General features: G+C 39.4%; 1 protein-coding gene and 1 pseudogene across 2 annotated transcripts in view; both read right to left on the bottom strand.

The window, feature by feature from the left end:
• CCDC148 (coiled-coil domain containing 148) overlaps positions 1–23,596 on the bottom strand; it is a 165,152-nt gene that overhangs the window by 11,512 nt on the left and 130,044 nt on the right. The gene's annotated exons all lie outside the window — the stretch shown is intronic.
• Positions 21,618–22,286, bottom strand: LOC114216470 (methylosome subunit pICln pseudogene; annotated as a pseudogene).

Here is a 23,596-nt window from a genome sequence, read left to right as displayed (position 1 = left end):
TTAGCTATTTGAGGTAGCAGATTTTCTCCAAATTAAACTCTTGCTATGAAAGTCAATGTCAGGTAGTGGCTAAATTCAATAGTCTTTAAGTTGTGCCCAGAATTCCCAAACAGGAGTCTTAGGTCCATCCCTCAGTCCGTTTTATGCTCTCTGAGTCTGCAGAGGTTGGAAGTGTTGCAAAATGGGCACTTTCAACTTCTCGGCGGGGGGAGGAGAGGCATCATATTGTTCAAAACAACAGCTGCTACAGAATCAGGCCCCGCATTAACAATAATCTGGAAAGGATTTTGTTTAAGCCTCCAGGCCTGAGTAGTTGAAGGGACAGGAAGCTTTCATGTAGAAATGGAGAGTTGATGTAGGTTTAGGAGATTTTTTTTCCAAAAGATTTTATTTATTTATTTGACAGAGAGAGACACAGCGAGAGAGAGAACACAAGCAGGGGGAGTGGAAGAGGGAGAAGCAGGCTTCCCGCTGAGCAGGAGCCAGGAGCCCGATGCGGGGCTCGATCCCAGGACCCTGGGATCACGACCTGAGTTGAAGGCAGACGCTTAACAACTGAGCCACCCAGGCGCCCCTAGGAGACTCTTTATGTGTGTACTGCACTCTAAGAGATGAATGGACAAATGCAAGTGGTTTGGAAACACCTTGAACTTTAGTAGCAGCATCCCTTTACTTCAGTAAAACTTCAGTGAAAACTGGGCAAAATATTAAGTACTAAACCTTGACCTCCTTCCTGTCTGGAGCCCCAGGTAATTTCAGTCTAAACAAACCTACAGCAACCAAGGGGGTTGATAGCCGATAGTGGTAGGATCTACGGTCAAAAAAAAGCGTAGACAGTAAATAAAACAACATAAAGACATGTCTTAATTAGGGTACTGTAACCAGTATTGAACTCCCCCCGAAAATGTTTCAGGGAAGTAATTTGCCCTCCTGAATTAAAGGCAGTTTGTATGCAAACTTGCTACTTAGTGTTGAGGTCACGTGGCTCACTCCCTCCTGAACAAGAACGCTTTGTTAAACAGACACCTGCCGGAGGTGCTGCCGCCAGAGGCACTGGAGCAGCGGCGTGGTGAACCTGTTCCTGCCTGTTGGCAAATCCATTTTTGGCTCAAACCCACTCAGAAAGTCGTTCTGCCCACCAAGTGGAGAGAAACCCCTCTATTAGCTATAGGGTACCCCAACAGGGAAGAATCCGCGGATCGAAACACAGGCAGGCCAGGTGGCAGCATCTGTCAAAAGGTGGATGACGGTGGGGGTTTGAGGGAGAAGGAGGAGAAGCCAGCTCAGAGAAAAGAAGGAAAATAACATAACCGGATGCTCCTCGGACGCTCACTGGATGCTTCTAATGGTATGGGCAATGAGACGACTCGGTGGGAATTCTGGCTAAGGGCATAAGCAGAGACCAACTTCTGCAAATAGAATGTGAATCCTGATACCAGGCAGTGACATCCTGGTGCAGAGAGGCGTGGGGCAAGAACAAAGAGGATTCATAGCGTAACAAACATACATAGCTTCACAGACCCAAGAGACAATCCCATGCCAGCCCCAAACAGAGACTGTTCTTCCAGCTCAGAACACTTACTGGTCCCTTTGTGAGGTGTAAAGGCAAGTTCTTATTGGAACCCTATTCTTTAATTGATCGATTCAGTTAGTCAACATACGGTTATTTGAGCACCTACTATGTGCCAAGCACTGTCCCCAGAGCTTAGGATACAAGAGGGAAAAATTAAAACTAGATAAAAAAGATCCCTGCCCTCTTAAGTGTTACAGTATTTGTGGTGTTTTATAAGCATGCCTAAATTAACATTCTAATAAAATACATAAGATTGTTCTTAATAAATTATTTGTCACAAAGTCTTAGATTAGTCCCTTCTTATATTGCTATAGAATGATGGTTTTCAACTATGACAGTCATTAGAATCACTGAAACTTATGAAAAGTTCTGATGCCAATCCCACACCAAACTAATTACATCAGAATCTGGTGTTGTGCTGGTGGGGGCTCAAGCACTGGTATTTTGTAAAAAGTTCCCCCACATGATTCTAATGTGCAGCCAGGTCTGAGAGCTAATACCACCTGGCCCACTGGTTCCCTAACTTGAGCTAACATCAGAATCATCTGGAGGGCTTGTTAAAGCCCAGACCCTTTGACCACCTCCAGAGTTTCTGATTCAGTAGTAATGAAATGGCGTCTGAAAATTTACATTTATAAGATGTTTCCAGGGGACGCTGATTTTGCTGGTCTGAGGACTACATTTTGAGAATTAGAGTATAAATATTCAGATTAGAGGGATTCTGCCTGACTACTGTTATCAAGACAAAAGCAGGTACAAATTACTACCCAGACAGGGCTGATTTCTGTTTGCATGTGCCAAACAGCACAGTGAAATGCCTCAGGACTGATCCAAACTAGAAATTCCTGCTTTGGTGCTACTGACTTTCAAGAGCAGAATCCTTCAACCTCACCTCCCCCTCCACGTCCCTAACACACACAAATGACAGGTGCCCTCTCAGTCTTGGGTCAGTGTCAGTGATGGGCAGTTTCAAGAATGGCTGCTACTGAATCACTGCCTTTCTCTCCAATGGACAAAGCGCTGGTATATCCTGATGACAGTTGAAAACATCAGGCTACTGGAGATATTTAAAGGGTATACTCAGTAAAAGGAAAGAAGGAAGAAATAAGTTGAAAGTATTTGAGCCTTAAAAAGGAGGTATGAGCCACTTCCTTTGGGAATAACTCTTGTAGCTCCAAGGGGGTGGATATTTTTCATACTGGAAGTGAAAACCCACAAAAGAGAGTGAAGTATGTTTTCCTGTTCTTTGTGATCAATTTCAACCTAGCTGTCTGACTTCACTTGAGCTAGAAGTACAGACATACAAACAGCTCGGAAACAAGGACTTAAGCTTGGCAATCCAGAGTTGAATACAGGGTAAGATGTGGGGAGAGGGTTACTGAAAGAATGTTGCAAATATCATATTAGCTCTTTCCCCATAGTAGCGCAGAAAGACATTTCTACCCCAATTTATTTACCAACCCCTTGTTGACCCTTTCCTAACCCTTTCCTTCTAGATTTCAGTGATCTTTTATACCCTTAAAATTTGCCGAGAACACTCCTTTCTAATAGCATTTCAAGAGGTGCACCTTCTATAAAGAATTAAAAACAAGAATAAAAGTCTGTCTTTCTTATGATCACGCACTAGCGAGTCTAAACAAAGTTAGTGATGAAATATTCCCTTTATTGGAGCATATAGCCCCATCCCACTTCACTCTTGGTTGCCCCTTTTAATAGTTTTTCTTAATTGAAAACCAGTGCTTCCCAGGTGATACTACTCCCATTGCTCCCATTTAAAATCGTGGAAGGAGAAGGCTGCATTTTCCTGGCCCTCTGGCACTAATTCTAGAAAAGCTTTATCCATTGACATTGGGGTTACACCATCCTCTTTCTGACAGGGTTCTTGGAATCAACCACTAGCTGCCCAGGTCACTGCCCAACATTTACTGAGGGTTATTCAAAACTCCACCCTTCCAGTCCCTTGAGCCTCAACAGCATTCGCTTCTCCCCTGCTTCACCAGTTCATTCCTTTGACCAAACTTGGAGCTTGGCATCACCTAAGAATTGTTTCCTGCCAAAATCTTAGACTGAGGAATTCTGCTCTGACTCTGATGTCTAGGGCCACCACATATGCTGATAAAGACTGCACAACTCTAGGGGTGGATTCCCTTTTAACTGCCTATGGTTCTTATGCTCTCATCGCTTACCCTGACTCAGCCTGCTACTTTAGCACATCAGGCACTCCATTTTTCAATGATCTATTTAAATTGTATTCTATGTGCCAGACACGGGGCTAGATCTTCCCTCATGAAATTTACTGTTCTACTTCTTTCCTTTCCCTCCAGGTTATGAGACACAGTCGGCCTTTATTTACTTCATTCTCTTTCCAGCTGTGGGTCCCTGGGTCTATGTTTGTAAGGGTTATTATCACTAGTATCCTCTACTTGTCTTCTTTTCTTTCCACGTATGCCTGCCAATTCCCAGACCCGATTCTTTGCTGAATTTATCATGTATCTATGAGGTCAAACTCTACCTGGACACTCCACATTCCTCCAGATTAATTGTATTTACACCAGCTGCTTAATATTCTCCCTCTTAACAGAGAACCTCCCCTCCTACTTTACTGGAAAGGCCATGGGCATTCATTTCCCCAACATGCTTTGCCCACTTCCAATTTTGTTAAGATTTGTTCTTATTTGTCCTTTGCTTCTTAAGCCTGGGCTTTTGTCTCATAAGCCTAGCTGTTTCTAGGACCTTGCTCCAGAAATGAATTTCTTCCTTTCCTATTCAGTCTTTCTCAATCCCCTTTCTTGGATCTTTTTCCTCTATAAGCAAACTTCTTCAAATGGGGAAAAATGTGTCTCCCAGCTCTGAATCTCTTTCCAACTGCCATCCTCTTTTTCATTTTCCCTTCACTGAAACATTTTTTAAATGAAAAAGCCATTCTTTTTGTTACCAGTTCTTCATTTCTCATTTAATCCAAAACCCATGCAGTCTGCTTCCTCCACTCTCTGGAAACCATTCTCCCCAATATCACCAGGGACTCCAAATTGTAAACCAAGCTTCTTTTAGAGCTCCTCCAACTTACCCTGTCCACAATGCCTGCTACTAATGACCCCCTCCTTGAAATGCACATGCAACCCCTCTGCTTTTCCTCCTCTTTTACAGGCTTCTCCTCCTCTGTCCACCCAAGGTTCCAACATGAATCTTCTTAATTTAAAAACATCTTCTGGGAAATCTGACTCCTGCTGCAATCCAGGCATCAGTATCCGTAGCCTCTACCTCCTTCAAACCGCCAAATACTCTGATCTTTTATTTTTTCTTTAGGTAATATCAAAATCGGTTTCAGACAAATCTCTCAAGTGTAACTACATCATATTGATAGTTAAATACAGAGCAACTGCTTTAATGGGCATCTGAGCTTGGCATAGTTTCCTCATAAAAACAATCTTAGGAACAAACCTAACGACACATACCTATGAGAAGTCTGGAATACCACCCCACGTCCTCTTAGAGCTGAGAGGGCCAAGATTCCACCTAGTCTGATTTTTTTTTTTAATGATTTTATTTGTCTACTTCACAGTGGAAGAGCACAAGCAGGTGGAGAGGGAGAAGCAGGCTCCCCACTGAGCAGGGAGCCCGAGGCGGGGCTCGATTCCAGGACCCTGGGATCATGACTGGAGCTGAAGGCAGATGCTCAACTAACTGAGCCACGCAGGTGCCCCTCTACCTAGTCTGTTATTTTAGGTTTGCTCTAATCCAAAGGCAGAGAATTAAGTTCCCATTGCTTAATACCTTATAATATGGCTGCAACAACTTTAACCTGAAATAATGATAGCAGGGTTAATAATTTCAACTACTTAAAAAAATCATAGAATGTATAACTTCGAATGATACAACTTCTTGGAGCCAAGAAAATCTTTTATATAATTAAACCTGTCTGAGGTCACAACATTTGGGATTATTAGTTATAAACCATCTTATGAATTAGAAGAGGTATTCCAAAAATAATGACTTTAATATTAGAAGACTTGATTTTTTTTTTTTATTTTATCCCTTATTTTCTGGCAGTAATTGGATACTAGGCCAACTGCCTATGATGGCCAAATCTAGATTTTAATAATTAGACCACATTGTGGTAGACATCTGTCTGGTTTTTTATCCTCTAACATCAACCTAGTAACATCAATCCCTTTCAAATTGCCTTTCCTCATTCCTTCCGGGTCTGTTGAAACCTTTAATCAGAGAATCCCCCCCCACACACACTTTCCTGGTGACCAGATATGGTTAATAATAGTACACTACAATTATGATCACAGCCATTGGCCCTCAGTGAGCTTCAGCGGAGCCAATCAGAATCTTTCCTGGGGATTTATATGGCTTTTGAAGAAGAAAAGCTTTCTTTTCTCTCTGAGGTCACTAAGCTAAAATAGTGTAATTAAGCCTGGAGCTGTTCAAGAATAGAATCCTTTCTCCCCAGTCTCCCCAGCCCAGACATATGAGAAAGTCCATACCAATGCACAAACAGGTAGGAGTAAAGAAGTAGAAAGAGAGTGAGAGGAACCTAAAAATGCCATTTGAGTCCCTGAGGCAAGACCCACGCCTGGATTCCCATTCGTGTCACTCAATCTATTCTCCTTTCTGCCTAAGCTAGTTTGAGTTAGGTTTCTCTCAGTTGCTTCTGAGGAGTCCTGATCAATAAACATATCCATATATAAGGGAATACTTATGTTTTCATCCTTTATAACAGGAGGGCATGTACCAAGCTGTTCCAAATGATAATCAGTTCATTTCCCAAATTGATGGCCCATGGAATGTTAATATCCCACAGAATGTTAAGATGTGTGCCATAGATAATATGTTTGGGTATTCAAGTAAGCTTGAGAAAGATAAACCAAGTGAAATAGGTTTCTTTATAGTAGGATCTCTCAGAATATTTATTAGAATATGGTGGTATACATTATCAATTTTCAAAAAGAAGACTAGTGTGCTAATTTCCCCCAAATTATCTAATAGAAGCTTTTCCCCATAGAATCCAGTTTGGGAAATACTACTTGCCTTTCCATTGAACAAGCAGAGATATTCAAGTAAGCAAACTAATAGGCATAAACACATATACTTATTCATTTGTACTAGTTATTTGTTTCCATGTGTTGTTTGTGTTAGACTACATTTCCTGAGTACATTGGCTCTGTCTTAATTGCCTAACAACTAGCATAGTGTCTAAACAGAAGGCAATATTCATTATTCACCAAAAAGTGAAAGACAGGATAAAGGATGAACAAAATTTTAAAAGTAATGGCAAACATTCAATTAAATTTTCTAAATTATAGGTAAATAACAAGAGTCAACAAAATAAAAATAAAGAATAAATTGAATACACACACTTGTTAAGCCTGTCTAATCAGTGGGTATTCCCTTTGTATCTTACAAATGTAATCATTTGTAAATTCCCTTTGTAAATTACAAATGTAATCATTTGAGGAGTTGACAGAGAAGTGAGAGAAGTTGAAACATTGGAGAACAAATAAGGTGTTTAGTTCCTTTGGACAATCAGGAATCATGGATGCTAAAAGGCAGATGCTAAAAACCATGACATCCATGACACAGACTTGCTAGTCCTGTGATTTTGGAGGGGCAGCAGAAGCAGGAATGACTTCTTGGCTTTCAAGAATGATTTATGATGATCTGGAATTTAACAGGCTACCCAAGCAGATCAGCATTTATTTGCCCAATTTCATTCATACATTCATTTATTCAACATATTTTTATTAAGTGCCACATACATGAATATATAAAAATCATAATCCTATAAAATCACATAAGAAAAGCCCAGAGCAATTAGAAACACCTATCAAGTAAACAAACACATATTTTTTAATCCATTCAGAAGCTTGCCACTTGCCATCAGAGGAGTTCACTAAGAAGAGACATCTGTCATTCGACACTAATTGGGTAATTTGCACAGTAACTCTTGAACTCACAAATGGTTTGTGGTAGATAAAGTTTAATGTTACAGCTAATATGTATTGCATTTTAAAAAATCTTCAAGAATCGGGGTGCCTGGGTGGCTTAGTCGTTAAGCGTCTGCCTTCGACTCAGATCATGATCCCAGGGTCCTGGGATTGAGCCCCACATCGGGCTCCCTGCTCGGCGGGAAGCCTGCTTCTCCCTCTCCCACTCCCCCTGCTTGTGTTCCCTCTCTCGCTGTGTCTCTCTCTGTCAAATAAATAAATAAAATCTTTAAAAAAAATCTTCAAGAATCTAATTATTTTATCAGTTATATAAGAAGGGAACTCATGTTGAGGGTTTACCTCACAATATTAGCTTTCTTTAAATTTCCCCACTTTGGTTTGTAAAGAAAAAGAAATAAATTAAAGGTAAGAAGGTGACAAGTATGGGTGTTTAGTTTTATTGGACTTTTTTTCCTTAAGAATTCTTATAAGATACCTGTAATTTCTGATGACCTTAATTTCAAGAAGAGTGTTTTCAGAATAAACAAAACTGAAAGAAGCATTGTGTTAGAATGAAATTTTAAAAAGCCATACTAATAACATACACCACTGGGTTTTCAAATTATAATATTTCAGTTTGGTTTTTTTCTATTTTCAACTTCTGACTTTAACTGGTCCTGTATGTCCAGAGACAGACACTTGTGTCATTTTGATGGAACTGGTTTCTCTTCCTCAGGAATCCTGATGGGATGGCATTGAGAACAAAAGAAACCACAGTCCTCTCCCTCAAACAAATGATTTAAGTAAATAGGATTAATAAAACTTGCCTTCTCTAATATTGTTTGAAAATCCCCCTTACATTCTCTTTCTTCCTTCCCAGGTCTCTCAGAACTTCTGTAGACAGCAAACATCAAAAGGACTAAAGATTTTTGTAGTGATTCAGCCGCCCACAGCAATGAAGTAAACCCTGATTTTCTTTCAACCTAGGAAATGATCAGCAAAGAGGCTTCACAAACAGCCTCTTTAACATTTGAAGTTTAAAAAAAAAATCAGTGTAGCAAAATGGCTACTTTCATAAACACCTTTGGGGGCTTTGATTTTTTTTCTCTCCTTTCTTTTTTTTCAAGTACCCTGCTAATCCCCCCTCTACAAACATTATAGAATATTTTCTTTACCACGACTTTTTGGTTAGGCATTTTAAATATGCTTTCTAAAAACCAAAAGATAAAATATATTTTGTTTTGGGCATGACTTTCCTCTTGCTTTTTTCCTTGGCTCCCATAAATGCTGATAGACTCTCATCGCCCCTGGAGTTTCTGCCTCCAAGTTTCAGCTCGCCTTTCCAGTGACTTCCTGCCCAGTCACGCCTCTCTTAGCAGTTTCCTTTCGGTCTCAGAATTCAGCCTTAGGGACTGAACTCTGAAATCACTGTACAGTTTTCTTTCTTTAGAGGCAGACACTTCCACAAAGCAGTGCATCCTACAGTCCAGCCAAGTGAATGCTGATGTTAGGATCTTGGGGGAGAGGGCCCATCCCTAGTGCTGGCTCCAGGAGCTCTGATGTCTGCACTGCAGTTTTTCCAGGTGAGAGGCTGAAGCCGATGTTCTAGAAAGTCTATTACTTGAGGCCAAGAGAGAGATGTGTGGCTTTTTCCAGAGCTCAAGCAGATAAACAAAACTGGAAATAGTACTGTAGACCGAAGTGATAGGAAACCAACTTTACCGGAAAAGATAAAATAGTAAACTGGGCAGAGATCCAGATAAATTTACAAATAATACCTACAGGGGCACCTGGGTGGCTCAGTCAGGTAAGCGTCTGCCTTCAGCTCAGGTCATGATCCCAGGGTCCTGGGTTAGAGTCACATGTTGGGCTCTCTGCTCAGCGGGAAGCCTGCTTTCCCTTCTCCCTCTCTCTGCTCCTCCTGCCTCACGTGTACTCTCTCTCTTAAATAAACTCTTTAAAAATAATACCTACATCACTGACCCTCAGCGCCCCTTTTAAGGCTATATATTTTTTCTCAGCAGCACTGTTTTTGTACAGGCAGAAATAAATCTCGAAAAAACCCTGTATTTTCCTTTCCTACATTAAGCTAGAGATATCCACACCCACATTCCTTGGGACCTCTCTTTGAACGGAGAAATTCCTAGAGGAGAGTCATGGATCAGAGAAGTACAGTAAAGTAGGTGAACAAAAACACACAGTTTGTACAGTTTAATAGAATATTAGAATTATGGTTAAATTCCAAGTTTGGGAAGCAGCAGGGGAAAGGGTGGGCAGGCTAGAAGAGAAGTAGGGCAGTTTCCTAAGTAAATTGCTGGTGTAAACAAAACAGGTAATTAACTTTTATGGAATTTTACTTTAATAAAAGTTACAATGGCCAAGTGTTGGCCTCTCTAGACATAGCTGACAACGGACACCAGGAGATGGGTTGTCTCTGTTCACATTTTGCACAGCGTGTAAAGCAATAGCATGAGAGGTCCCTTAGAAGAAGAGCTCTCTCCAGTCATAAGACCTTCTTAGTTATCAACCTCAGAAAAGAAACGGGCCCGGCTCTCTCAGGGGCCTAATCATGACCCCCCAAACAGTAAACCCCACAGGAAAATCCACTTACTCCAAGTTAAACTAATGAAAGGGGTAGATTATTTACCCTAACCCAAGGTTACTGGGTAATCCAATGGCCTGGATAGCAAAAGAAAGTGATTTTATTTTCTCTATGAGCTATAAGCTGAAGGTCCACACAATTCTAATTTCCTTTTTTTCACATAAGGTATTACCTGATTAAAGTAATCAAAATTGAGAAAACTGGAAAAATACTCTTTAAATAAAAATTAAATATGGCTGCCCCAAATGACTAACACAAGGGGCAATAGTTAAATTCTCTCTTCAAATATTGACACTACATGTACACATCCTTCATACTTACTTTTTAGCTGTAGTTGACATACAATGTTACATGCATTTCAGGTGTACAACATAGTGATTCGACAAGTCCATATGTTATGCTGTGCTCACCCCAAGTGCAGCTCCCATCTGTCACCACACAACACTATTACCATATCGTTGACTCTATTCCCTATGTTGTACCTTTTATCCCCGTGGCTTATTCTATAATTGGAGGCCTGTATCTCCCATACCCCTTCACACATTTTGCCCATTCCCCCACCCCCTCCCCTCTGGCAACCATTAGTTTGTTCTCGTATTTACACATAGTTCTAATTTCTTAGAGATATAGCCAACCTTGTCACGTATATGAAAGGCAACTCACATTTTCTCTCCAAGTAACTCTAAATTTTAATCTTTATTGTCCTCTCCCAGATGTCACAACTCCTCCTGCCAGATTCCCCATTATTTCAAGGCCTCCTTTTGAATATACAACTTTCTGAGATCATGTTTCTGGTTTCCCTGAAGACTGTCCCATCAATAAATCTATCTTCTGCCTAGATCCTTGGTTTTGAAAATAATTTTATCACCTTAGCCAGGCACAGCCAACACTTCTCTCTTATATGTATTCTTCAATCCAAGCAGAAATGTCTTGCTTGGACTGCTCCATTTGAATGCATAAAAACATTTATGTGTAAGACCTTGGCATAACTGCAGATGGAGATGAGTCTTTCTGCAAATAGGCCAATTGCCAAACACAGACCACAGGAAGACCCTATCTGAACCTGGTCTAACATAAAATCAGTTATGTCCACTAAGTGGAAGACTTAGGAAGGTATAGTTTGTGGAGCAATAGTCTGAGACATCATAAGGATTAACTTGCACCAAAAGCTCCCAGTATTAAAAAAAAAAAAAAAAGGCATCAAAAGCCTTGCTCTTTTAGAAACATTTAGAGTTTTCAAGCCCACACACACTCAGATAGTACTGATAATCCTCTCTGTGTTTGTAGGATTTGGAAGAGCTACAAGGAATAAAGAGCCACAATATTTTGACAAAGTGATGTATTCTTCTCTTTAGGTATATCTGATGGAAAATTTGGACTTTCCCCCTTCAATTAATAAAATATCAAGTACAAGAAACTTTGAGTATATAAAGACTTTCTAGGAACACAGTAAGTACACATACTTATTTGGTATATAGAAAGCACTGATATTTTAAAAATCACCTAGTTGTATATATTTTTTTCACCTAGTTGTATAAAACTCCGGTTTTCAAGGTACTCTCGCATATGTTATTATGAAAGATTCCGTATAGAACATTTTATTATTCAACTAATATCTAAACAGAATTACTCACTTTTTCCACTTCTGATTACATGAGAGAGGCCATCAGCAATTACTTTTTAAATTTTTTTTTGAAGACTTTATTTATTTGACAGCAAGAGAAGGAACACAAGCGGGGGGAGTGGGAGACGGAGAAGCAGGCTTCCCGCCGAGCAGGGAGCCCGATGCGGGGCTCGATTCCAGGAACCTGGGATCATGATCTGAGCCAAAGGCAGACACTTAACAACTGAGCCACCCAGGTGCCCCAATTACTTTTTAAATTTAATTAAGATTTATATCCTACCTGTTTCTAAACAAGATTTGAAATGATGCATATTAACCCTAAGGTAAAATGGCAACATTAAAAATCAAAGAAGATACAAAACCAAGTAAAAGGAGTAGATGTTTCCAAGCAACAGCAGCAAGTTGTGACAGCTGGGCCCTGAGCTTGCCTCTCACAGGAGTTAGCATTTGCTCACCAGGTGGGAATGCAGAAACTCTGGGCTATTTAACACTATTTCCAGAACCATCTCACCATCAGGGGCCCTGAATTAATGATACCCCTGTATTTCTCAGAGAGTGGTTGGTGAACCAATTGAAATGGGATTTTCAGTGGTGCTTGTTTTTAGAATGCAGATTCCTGGGCTTAACCTAAGATCACTGATGTTGGATTCTGGAATTATATTTTCACGTACCCGCTAGGTTATGTTTTTGCTCTGTAAATTTGGAAACCACTGCTTTTCTGGGATTAGTACCTGTTGCATGGGAAAAATAGGAAACCCACCACCAAGAAGGCAGAAAATAAGGGGTGCCTGGGTGGCTCAGTGGGGTAAGTGTCCAACTTTTGATTTTGGCTCAGGTCATGATCTCTGGGTTGTGAGATAGAGTCCCCCCGCCCCCCGCCCCCCAACCAACCCCAGGCTCCATGCTGAGCGCAGAGCCTGCTTGGGATTCTCTCTTCCTCTTCCTCTGCCCCATTCCGACTCTCCCTCTTTTAAAAAAGAAAAAAAAAAAGGTAGAAAATTGTTCTCATAATCAGTCTCTTGGATGCTGCTTTTTGCCTCCCTGTTTCTGTCCTGTGCTCATAATACTTCCAAATGCCTTGTCCATTGACTGCTTAATGTTTTACTTTGGATGTTCCCATACGCTTGGCCTCTTCTGACTATAGTATTCTCCTTCCAGCATCCCATCCCCTTCCTGCTCATCAGCTTGTTTCTGATTCCTGCCACAGGCTCCTAGTATTTTTGCATGTTTATCACCTGTTGGTAACTTCAGGCTCACTTTTATAGCTCTGCACATGCTGTAATCTCTACCTGTCTTGCTTGGGGTCAATTTACTGCTCTGCTGTTTATGGGAACATGTGAGATGCTCCCTCCCTGGCTTCTGGCCTTCGATGCCCAAATATGGACCTATGTAGGAAGAATTATCTGTTCTCTGCTCTTTAAAGTTATTTCCAGTTAATGAGCCTTCGTGGATTATTCTCTATATTTGAGGTACAAATCTTACGCTTTTCCCACTCTCCAAATGCTCTCAGAGTCTGCGGCTCTTGTTATTTTCCACTTTCCTCAACATATTCATTGGCTTATACTGTCGTCTCCTGATGTGCCTCCTGTGTTTGACCATTCACATGAAGGCCTAGCCAACACCCTGATTAAATTTAGTTTATGGTCCTAATTTCTGCACTATAATTATCAATCCTCCAGTCATATGTTTGGGAATTCATCATCATTCAACACCCATTTAGCCCCAAGTTTTGCTGCTCTTGTTCCCTGTGAATTTTTGCTTTTTCTCTTAAAATTTAGGATAATCCTCTGCACCCCCCCCCCTGACATTTATTAGGATTGTTAAGACTCCTGTCAAAAATATTTGCTCCATTTTTAAGAAGTATCTTTGTCCCTAGCTCAGAGCCTCCCTTTCTGGTCATAGACCACCCGGGAAACTATTTTTAAAAGATCAGGTACAGCACATCCTGAGAGTTATATATGTTTGACTCTGCTTCCTAAGCTACCAGTGTTAATAAGAACACCAGATGAAAACACTCCCTCCATACCCAGCTCCTTCGGTCTTCCACTCAAGACTTCCAAGTTTCTGGAAAGCCTTCTACTTTTCTTCAAACTGACCGGACAAGCCAGAACAAGTGCAGACTGTCCAGTAGGTGCATGAGGTTTAGGACCTCACTTCTGAATTTTTGGGAGAATTCACAGGGAGGCAGGACAGCTAATATGGAACAGCAGGTAAACAAACAGGAAATTCCACAGCAATCCCCAAGGAATCACAATTATCTCTTCATGGGACTTAAGTCCTGTGATTGCTTTCATCTGCTCGGGTGACTGTGACCCTTAGTCAAGTGCCAAAGCTGTCTCATACCGGCTGGAGAGAGCCAACTGCTAAATGTTTAGGACCTTTGCAAGTTAGTTCTTTAATACGATCATGAATAAACATTAAATTATATTAACTTACAATGAAACAAATTGTATTTAAAAACAAAAGTAACATGGCTAACTGACAGGTGAAAAGAAGCTCAACATCACTTATCAGGGAAATGCAAATCAAAACAATGACATCACCTCACACCTGTCAGAATGGCTGAAATCAAAAACACAAGAAACAAGTGTTGGTGAGGATGTGCAGAACACGGAGGGGAACTCTTATGCACTGTTGGTGGGAATGCAAACTGATGCAGCTACTGTAGAAAACAATATGGAGGTTCCTCAAAAAAGTTAAAAATAGAACTACCCCAAATTCCAGTAATTGCACTACTGGGTAGTTACCCCAAAAAATACAAAAACTAATTCAAAGGGATACATCCACCCTGTGTTTATTGCAGCATTATTTACAATAGGCAAATTGTGGAAATAGCCCGAGTATCCATCAATAGATAAATGGATAAGGAAAATGTGGTATATATGCAATGGAATATTATTCAGCCATGAAAAAGAATGAAATCTTGCCATTTGCATCAACATGGATAGAGCTAGAAAGCATAACGCTAAGTGAAATAAGTCAGAGAACGACAAATACCACATAAATTCACTCATATGTGGAATTTAAGAAACAAAACAAACAGGCAAAGGAAAAAGGCAAACCAAGAAACAGACTCTTTTTTTTTTTTTTTGAAACAGACTCTTAACTCTAGAGAACAAACTGATGGCTACCAGAGGGAAGGTGGTGGGGGGATTAAGGAGGGCACTTGCCGTATGAACACGGAATGATGCATAGAATTGTTGAATCACTATATTGTACACCCGGAACTGATATAACACTGTTAACTACACTGGAATTAAAGTTAAAACTTAATACAACACTAAAAAAATAAAAACAAAGGTAACAATCAAAATTCATCACTTCCTAATTATTTTACTATTATCTAAACTCTTGAGGTTATTTATATCTATTGTGTCTGTACAGTAGAAATAATATATAATGGCATACACCTGCACATTTTCTCCCAATTCTGTGTTAAGTAACATCAAGTCGGTTGTTTGAAGTAAGCCATGGTGAAAAGTATGCATACCACAGAAATCAGCAAATACTACAAATCAGGCCTTATCCCATCCCCTCCCCCATCCCCAAGCAAGTTGTTAAATATTTATAGTACATTATTGCTGTGAATCCACTTAGTAATAAAATGGAAAAACACAAAGGTACAATATAGTTACATGAAATTTTCCAACTTTAATTCACACTTTCCCATTTCCTCCAACCTGCTTTCCTTTCAAGGCGGTCTGACCTCTCCCAAGTCAAAACATGTGGAAGCATAGCATATATCAAACAGCTGACCTGAATAATGTTCATATTGAGTTGTTACTTTATTAATTGGCTCTCCTAAGGTGAAGTCAGAAATTGCTTTACATAAATTTTATATCTCATTTTTCTGTTCAAAATGCCTGCTCCGTTATGTACATTGTCCCCTAGACCCTATTCTGCACATGTGTGTTTGTGCCAGTGTTTGTGCATACCCATGTGCTCTGTATAGTAGCTGTATACTGACTTCTCATTAGCTAACTTGAACCTCAAATAACAATTTAAGCCCAACTCTGTATCTAAGACACTAGAAAGGGAGATCATTAAATGTCTTAGAATCAATACTTGAATTCTTAAGAGGGAATTCAGGAGGAGGTCAGCAAATGTTATTAAAGGATCAGGAACTGGCTCAAGAAAATATAAAAAAAGTAAGACTCCTTATATGGCAATGATAAGGCTAATGGGAAACTGAAAGTGATCTTGGAGAATGACTGGGAATTTTATACAGAGGAGTCATTGTTCTCTGTTTCCACTTAGGATGAGTTAAGAGAGAGTCAACTTACAGCACTTCATAGAAAGAACTTGAGAAGAATTCAGTAAGAGAAAATTATCTTAAGGGTTTTTTCCCCTTAAAGAATGTTTTTAATCAGCCATTTTAATCAGTGATTCTTTAGAAGCTTAATTTGGAGGTAGAGAGTCTTATTGCTAAAAAGTCACTCAAAAATACAATCAATGGAAGATGGGATGTCTGGATTTTCTCCAAAAGTAGATAGGGACTTTAGCTTTCTAAATATTCTCTGATGTTCCAAGCTCACCTGAAGATCCTATTTACTGAGGCTACCTCAAATAGACGGGTATGTATACATAAGGGATAGGATATAAATACCTAAGACACATAATGCCAAATCAGACCAAAAAAACATTCTGTCTGAGACTCAGTTTCTGATCATGTCAATGAGGTCCCTTTGTGGGAAGGTGTGAGAGGGCCTTAAATAAACAAGTTCCCCTAATAACTTACCATTTGTGTGTCTAATCACATTTTGAACCCATTTATGCATTAATAAGTACAACCTCCCGAGGTAATCACTTCCCTAGTTTTTTTTCTTCTAGTATTCTGGAATTTGTTAAATCTCTATGCCTATATTAAAATCCTTTTGAAAATAGAAAAAGTATAAACCACTAAATGTATTAATTGTTTAACTCAATTAATTATAGTTAATAAATTAAAAGTCAGAATTTACCCTACTCAAACCCTATAAGATGTAAGGCTTCTAAGGACTTGCTATAATTTGGCCTCTGCTTATCTATTTAAACTTTTCTCTCACCACAACCTTTCCCTAGCCCTTCCAAATCATATGCTTCAACTATACCAAATCATTGTCAGTTCCTTTAAATTGCCATGGGTATTTGGCAGAAAGATATTTCCCATTTCCGGAAGATGTTTCCTTCTACCATGAGGACTTCCTGACTCCCCCTGCCACCTCCTATCTGGTTTAGGTGCTGCTCCCATATGTTCCCATTGTACTTTGTGCTTGCCTTCACCAAGAATATCTGAATTCAACTCCCCATTAGACTGCCAGGTCCTTGAAAATAGGGACTGTCCTTTTTGTTCATCACTCTATGCCAACGTAGTAGGCATTCAGTTATAATTATTAAACTTATAAATTAAATAGGTTAATAGCTTTAAAATAATATCACCACTATGTTCCATACTCGAAGCTCAGTCCATCAACTCTGGCCCTCTACCTGATTTCATGGTCATTATAGTCATCGTTTTCTGAATCACATTAGGAATCATGCAGTCTCCCAAATGCAAGTTTATGATTATTTCATCCACATATCAAGTCATGTTTTTGCTTTCTTTCCTAGTGGTGTCTGGGATTTCATTAAACTTTTTGGCTAATATCTTCAGGCAATACTTGTAGTGGCCTCAAGATCTATTTTATAGGTTGGAAAAGATCATTTATTTTTTTTATTATTATGTTATGTTAATCACGATACATTACATCATTAGTTTTTGATGTAGTCTTCCATGATTCATTGTTTGTGTATAACACCCAGTGCTGCACGCAGAACGTGCCCTCTTTAATACCCATCACCAGGCTAACCCATCCCCCACCCCCCTCCCCTCTAGAACCTTCAGTTTTTCAGAGTCCATCATCTCTCATGGTTCATCTCCCCTTCCGATTTCCCCCCTTCATTCTTCCCCTAATTGTTCAAGACTGTTGAATCACAGATCTGTACCTCTGAAACAAATAATACATTATATGTTTAAAAAAAAAGAAGAAGATAGCGGAGGTAAAACTATCATCCTATAAGAATGGTTTGTAGGATAAAAAAGGCAGAAACAGTGAATTGCATTTAAATTTGTCTTGTTTGATTTTGTATGTTATTGGTAGCACACGCTTCAGGCCTTTGTTAAACAAAACTGAAAAGCTACTGTGAAGTTCAAAAACATCTCCTCCCCTAAGCAACAAAAGCAGGAGAAACATTCATTGTGATGAGGGAAATTAAGCCTTGATTTTGAAACAGCTTTGTCCTCTCAAAGGTGCCTTATTAAGACAGGAAACCAAAACAAGGGTGGAAAAATAACGGCAGGGATGATCAAACTAGTAAAGATTAGTTGAACGTAAAGAAGTCTGCTCTAAAGTCATGTATAGGCTTTACTGGGAGAATATAAGACTGTCATGGCAGTGAGGTGTGAATTGGGGGGGGGAGAAATCTTGGTCTATAAGAAATCTTACTTGGCTTTATTAGTTTGCTCAAAAGCATATGATACTTTAAGCTTGGAAAATAACTTTCTTTTAAATAGTTTCAATTAAAAAGATGTTGATGCTAATTTAAAACCAGTTTTCAGCTGATAAGTTTTTTTTTAATAGTTTTATTTTTTTTTAAAGATGTGACACAGGAAGAGAGGGAACACAGGCAGGGGGAGTGGGAGAGGGAGAAGCAGGCTCCCTGCCGAGCAGGGAGCCGGATGTGGGGCTCGATCCCAGGACCCTGGGATCATGACCTGAGCTGAAGGCAGACGCTCAACGACTGAGCCACCCAGGCGCCCTCAGCTGATAAGTTATTTTTTAAGTTATTTCTCTATAACAGAACTTAGAAGTTTTAAATGGCATTTTCTGAAATAAATTGAGATTTTAAGTCCAAGTCATATCTCATAGGAAAATTGCAGGTGAATAAGGAAGGTCACCTTATTATAATTATTAGTAAAAATATAGTTATCTGCTTAGACTGTTATTAGGAACAAGCAAATTTTTTCTTTCCCTTTGGGAATAAAAGGGTCAAATGATACAAATCTGCTTGTGATTGATAATAATTAAAGATTGGTGATTAAAGCACAGGTGTGCTTTTTTTCTGCCTCCCTCGCTCTTCATAAACTTGCTTTCTTAATGATTTTAATCAAAAGTTTAGAGAAAAATAGGATTGATTTTATGTTATGAGACTTTGAAAAGCAACCCAGGAGGGTTGAGACACTCTCAAACAAGTCATCTGGTAGTGATTGCTAATCATTCTGATGGAGGAGAGAGGATAACCAAACGATTCTTCACATTGGTCCAAAAAATCATCTGCACAAGAACAGGGGTGTGGAGACAGGTTTTAGTGGCACTGTGTATAAAAAGGATGATTGTTATCTAGATCCACACACTCAACCTGGTTTTTATGTCTCACTAGTTTATTTTAATCTGAACAGTCAACAGTTCCATCACTTTTTTACCCATGACACTGACTTTTTTGAAGCATTTAAAGTTGTTTTGTAGCATATCCGTCATTTCGGATTTGTCTGATTATTTCCTCTTGGTATCTAATCCTTTCCTGTCATTCCTCTTCCCCCTGACTCTCCTTTAAATTAGGTCTCAAACAAGGGTTGACCAACTATATAATTACTCACAGGCAAATCCAATCCCCCACTTTATTTTTGTAAATAAAGTTTTATTGGAACAGAGCCACACCCATTAGTTTACATATTGTCCATAGCTGCTTTCCTAGGGCAGGGTTGAACAAGAGACCATATGGCCCACAAAGCCTAAAATAATTATAGTCTGTCTCTTTCTAAAAAATTTTGCCAATTCCTCTACTAGAAAGTTGGTTAGACTGAGATAAAGTATTTTTGGCACAAAGGTGATATATTTCATATTGCATCATTTCAGCAGGAACAATGTCAGGCTATTAGTCCGCTAGTAGTGATGTTGTTTGTACACTTAATTAAAGTGGCAATAGCCAGATCTCCCCATTGTACAGGCATGCTTTTTCCCCTTCTTTTCATTTAGAAAGTAATTCAAGGAGTGATACTTGGGCTCTGTGTAAATATCCTATTTACCATCTAAAAATCTTCCATCTAAAGATTTTACTATCTATTGATGGTCCTCACCTGAAATAATTATTACATTGGAGATTGAAAAGTGCCAGTTTCTAAATCTATTATGTCTTCAACATTTATGAGATGACAAAATGAAACAACCTAAGCTCCACTTATAATTTCTCTGTTCCAGACCTAGAATCAGCCATTTTCTTCTCAATTAATCCCGGTTCTTTTAGGTGAAAATGATATTTAGAAATCAATATCGAAATTGGTGTAGATGGTAACCTGTATGATTTAGTACCTGGAGTGTATGGCCCACAGGCTGAAACATTTATCATATAGCCCTTTACAGAAAAAGTGTACTGATTCCAGGTATTAGGGGGATAACAGAAGGGAGAGTCATTACATATTTAAATGCTACTAGGTATGCTCATTGCTATTGAAGTGTCATTGTTTCTAGGCCATTTCAGTGACCCTTTCCAGAGGGAGAAAAATTTGTTTAAAGGAAGAAAAAAAATCACAAATCTGTATTGGTATTTTCATTTTATATTTAATACTAAAGTTTAAAATTTTTTTAATATTGGTATCTTTTCTTGTATACTGTGCCCTAGTCCTGTTAACATTAAAACATTCCTTTAAGTGTTTTGTCCTACCACAAATGTAAACTATTTCAAGGTCACAATACCACTGTTACCACTAATATTAAACCTACTGAGTGAAGTTTGGGATTTCTTCCCAGTATTTTTCCCCTTAGAATTCATCCAACTGAGGATGTACAGAGTACTGGTTTCAAAAGTTAGTTGAAATAATATATTTTTTCATGTGGTTATATTATCTTAGTTGGGAAGGCTATAAAAACATTTAAATGATAATTAGGGAAATTGGAATATGGACTAGATACTAGAGGATATTATAGAATTTTTGTTCATTTTCTTAGCTATCATAATGGTATTGTGGTTAAATAGGTGATTGTCCTTATTCTTAGCTAAATCATGCCAAAATATTTACTGGTGAGATTTCATGATGTTTGCAACTTTCTTTTTTTCTTTTTTTCTTTTTCATTTTCTTAGAAAACCTAGATTTATTTGTTAAACTATTACAAAGACGAGACAATTATCATCTGAAGTACTCTGAGGACATCATCCCAATTTCACTGGTTGTTATGGAAACCAACCTAAGAGGTTAGAAATTAAAGGATATAACCTAAGAGATTATAACAAAACAGACGGGTGACACATGGTGAAAAGAGTAAAAGCTAGTCAGAAGCACTTATGTTAGTGGTAGTGTATGTGGCTAGGATGTTTCCCAAGAGGCTCCCTAAAGATGCCTGAGTGAAACAATCTGGGTCCCCAGTTAATGAAAAGACCCTTACTCCTGTGGAGAATGAGCAGAGGCCAGGATTTCTGAGATCTTTCTGTCTTTCTTTTTAAGGGGTGAGGGAATGCTTAGGCTCTAAAGGGGTATATCTTAGATTCAGCATCCCTTTTCCCATCCTGTCTACCTACACCTTCAAGCGCCTGTGCATTCTCACCACGTGGGCCTGCCAGGTTACAGAAGATGCATAGAGTGAAGGCAGGAACTATAGGCCTACTCAGAGGGGACCTATACACAGAAAGTTTTGAGGTAGATCATAAACTACAAATACCCTCTTGGTTAATTCACCTTTGTTAATAAAGATCAAAGTTTCTTCTGCTGGTGACAACTTTTTGTCTCAGTATAGTCTGTCTCAAAAAAGAACTGGTTCAGATAAATTTTGGAGAAGGAAAAAGACTTTCTTTCATCAACACCTACTCCACAGAAGAGGCACCAAGTTCTTTCCTACAGTGAGGAGTAGAATCCCACAGCAGCATAAATCATTCTCAGTGATCACCATCTGCATCTTCGAACTGTCCAGCAACTGTTGGTATAGTATCTACCTCCATGCCATCTTCATAATCTCTTACTGAATCTTCTCCAGACTCCAGCCATGTTTTACTGGCTGCACACAGACTGAGACAGCATTTGTTCTAATCTCTTCAGTGTGGCTTGGCCTTCTGCTGTTAAATGGGATAATCCTTCTTCATAGGTGTAAAATGTAGGGATGTCTCCCTGCTCTTGTTCATGTGTGTCCTACATCCTATTCTTCTCCACCACAATCATCTGAATCTTCATCCTCAGGATCTGGATGCAAAGCCTGACATTCACACATTGCAGTGAACGTTGCTGATTTATCACTAGGCACAAATCTAAATTCAGCAATAGGTTCAACATTATCATCAGTCTTCTTCAGCGACAGATTCTTTTGATTCCCCCCCAAATTTGGCATTCACCATAACATACAAATACTCTCATGGATAGGCATTTAGGTCCCTAGGCACTGCATGCACTCTACTGGTAGGGTATTCTAGTGAGAATCCTAATCCAGAGCCATCTAACTAAGACAGATGGCTCTCAGTCATGTAAAGGGTCCTGGGATGCCAAGACCCTTGCTGTTCAGTACAGAGCCCCTCAGCTGAGCCTGGCAGCAGGAAATTTTTGAGGAAGCTCATTGCAGCAGGGAGCGCAGAGACACAGTCCTGGGGAGAGAACTGAAGCACAGCAACTCCAGCTGTTTGCCGACAACTTTCTTCTAAATAGTGTGGCAGACCACAGTGGGTGTGGGGGTGGGGTGGAGGGAAAGAGAGAGTGAGAGTACAAATGATAAAGCAAATAGGGCAAAATACTAAAAGTTAATCTGGGTAGAAGTTCTTTGTGCCATTTTTGCAACTCTTCCTTAAGCTTGGAAATTTTATCAAAAAGTTGGAGGTGGAGAAAAAAGAAAAAGATGATGATGAGGTCAATATAGATTTTTAAAAGTGATCCATATGCATGTGCATAAATGCTTTGTCACCTTGGGCAAGATTAATTAAGATGTATGTCCTGGGGAAGAAGCTTTAATTGTGCTCTGCTTTGGCAGGGGGTTAGAGCATACCTAGAGCTCTAAGTGTTTAATGTGAAAGGGAGTAGACAAAAAAGAATGCAATCAGAGGAGAGAATGATGCATTCAATTGAGTAGAATGTCAGGTTTTCCTAGCTTTCCTTCATTCCAGTTCAATTTATCTAGCGGCCAGTTAAGGATAGAACCCAAATACATAAGCATATTTTGCAAAAAGCAACACCATTAATGCTCTTCCCTTCTACCATCCCACTAGACCTGGGGTCAGCAACCTTTTTCTCTAGAGGGTGAGATAATAAATATATCAGGCCTTTTGCTCATAGAGTCACTGTATGTCACACTGTCATTGTGGGCCATACAGTTGCTGTATGTGTCACGCTAAGCATCCATAGACAAGTGAATGAACATGGTTGTGTTCAAATAAAACATTGCTTATGGACACAGAAATTGAAATTTCGTATAGTTTTCACGTAACATGATTTTTTTTTCCAGCCATTTAAAAATGTAAAAAATATTCTTAGCTTACAAACAATACAAAAAATAGATAGAAGGGTGGATGTGGCTCAACCCAGAAAACAAAAGGGAAAAACTTACAATTGCACCTTTGTGCTGGCAGCCTTTTAGCCACCTCACTTGGCTCTGGTAAAGGAAAGGGGCTCCTTTGAATGGCATGACTGGGTTAAGCAGCTCTGTGCTTTTAAGCCATAGAGCAGATAGTAAATCTCTTCCCAGACCTCTAAGATTCAAGAGGTCCATCAGCTGTTCTAAATAGGAAGGCTTGTTCTAAGTTAGGAATCAGTGTAATTGGGAGGAGTCATGATGTAGGTAATAACAACTAGAATCTTGGTCTATCAGCCCAGGATCCTGGAACTAGAGAGGTTTCTCATTTTCTTCCTTCTACAAGTGAAGGCACCTCATCTACTG

Source organism: Eumetopias jubatus, unplaced genomic scaffold (genome assembly GCF_037043125.1).
Source record: "Eumetopias jubatus isolate StellerSeaLion01/CBP00866 unplaced genomic scaffold, mEumJub1_p1.0 scaffold_3, whole genome shotgun sequence".
NCBI classification, from domain to species: Eukaryota; Metazoa; Chordata; class Mammalia; order Carnivora; family Otariidae; genus Eumetopias; species Eumetopias jubatus.
Note: the sequence above shows the minus strand (reverse complement) of the source record. Positions and strands in the feature narration are given on the sequence as shown.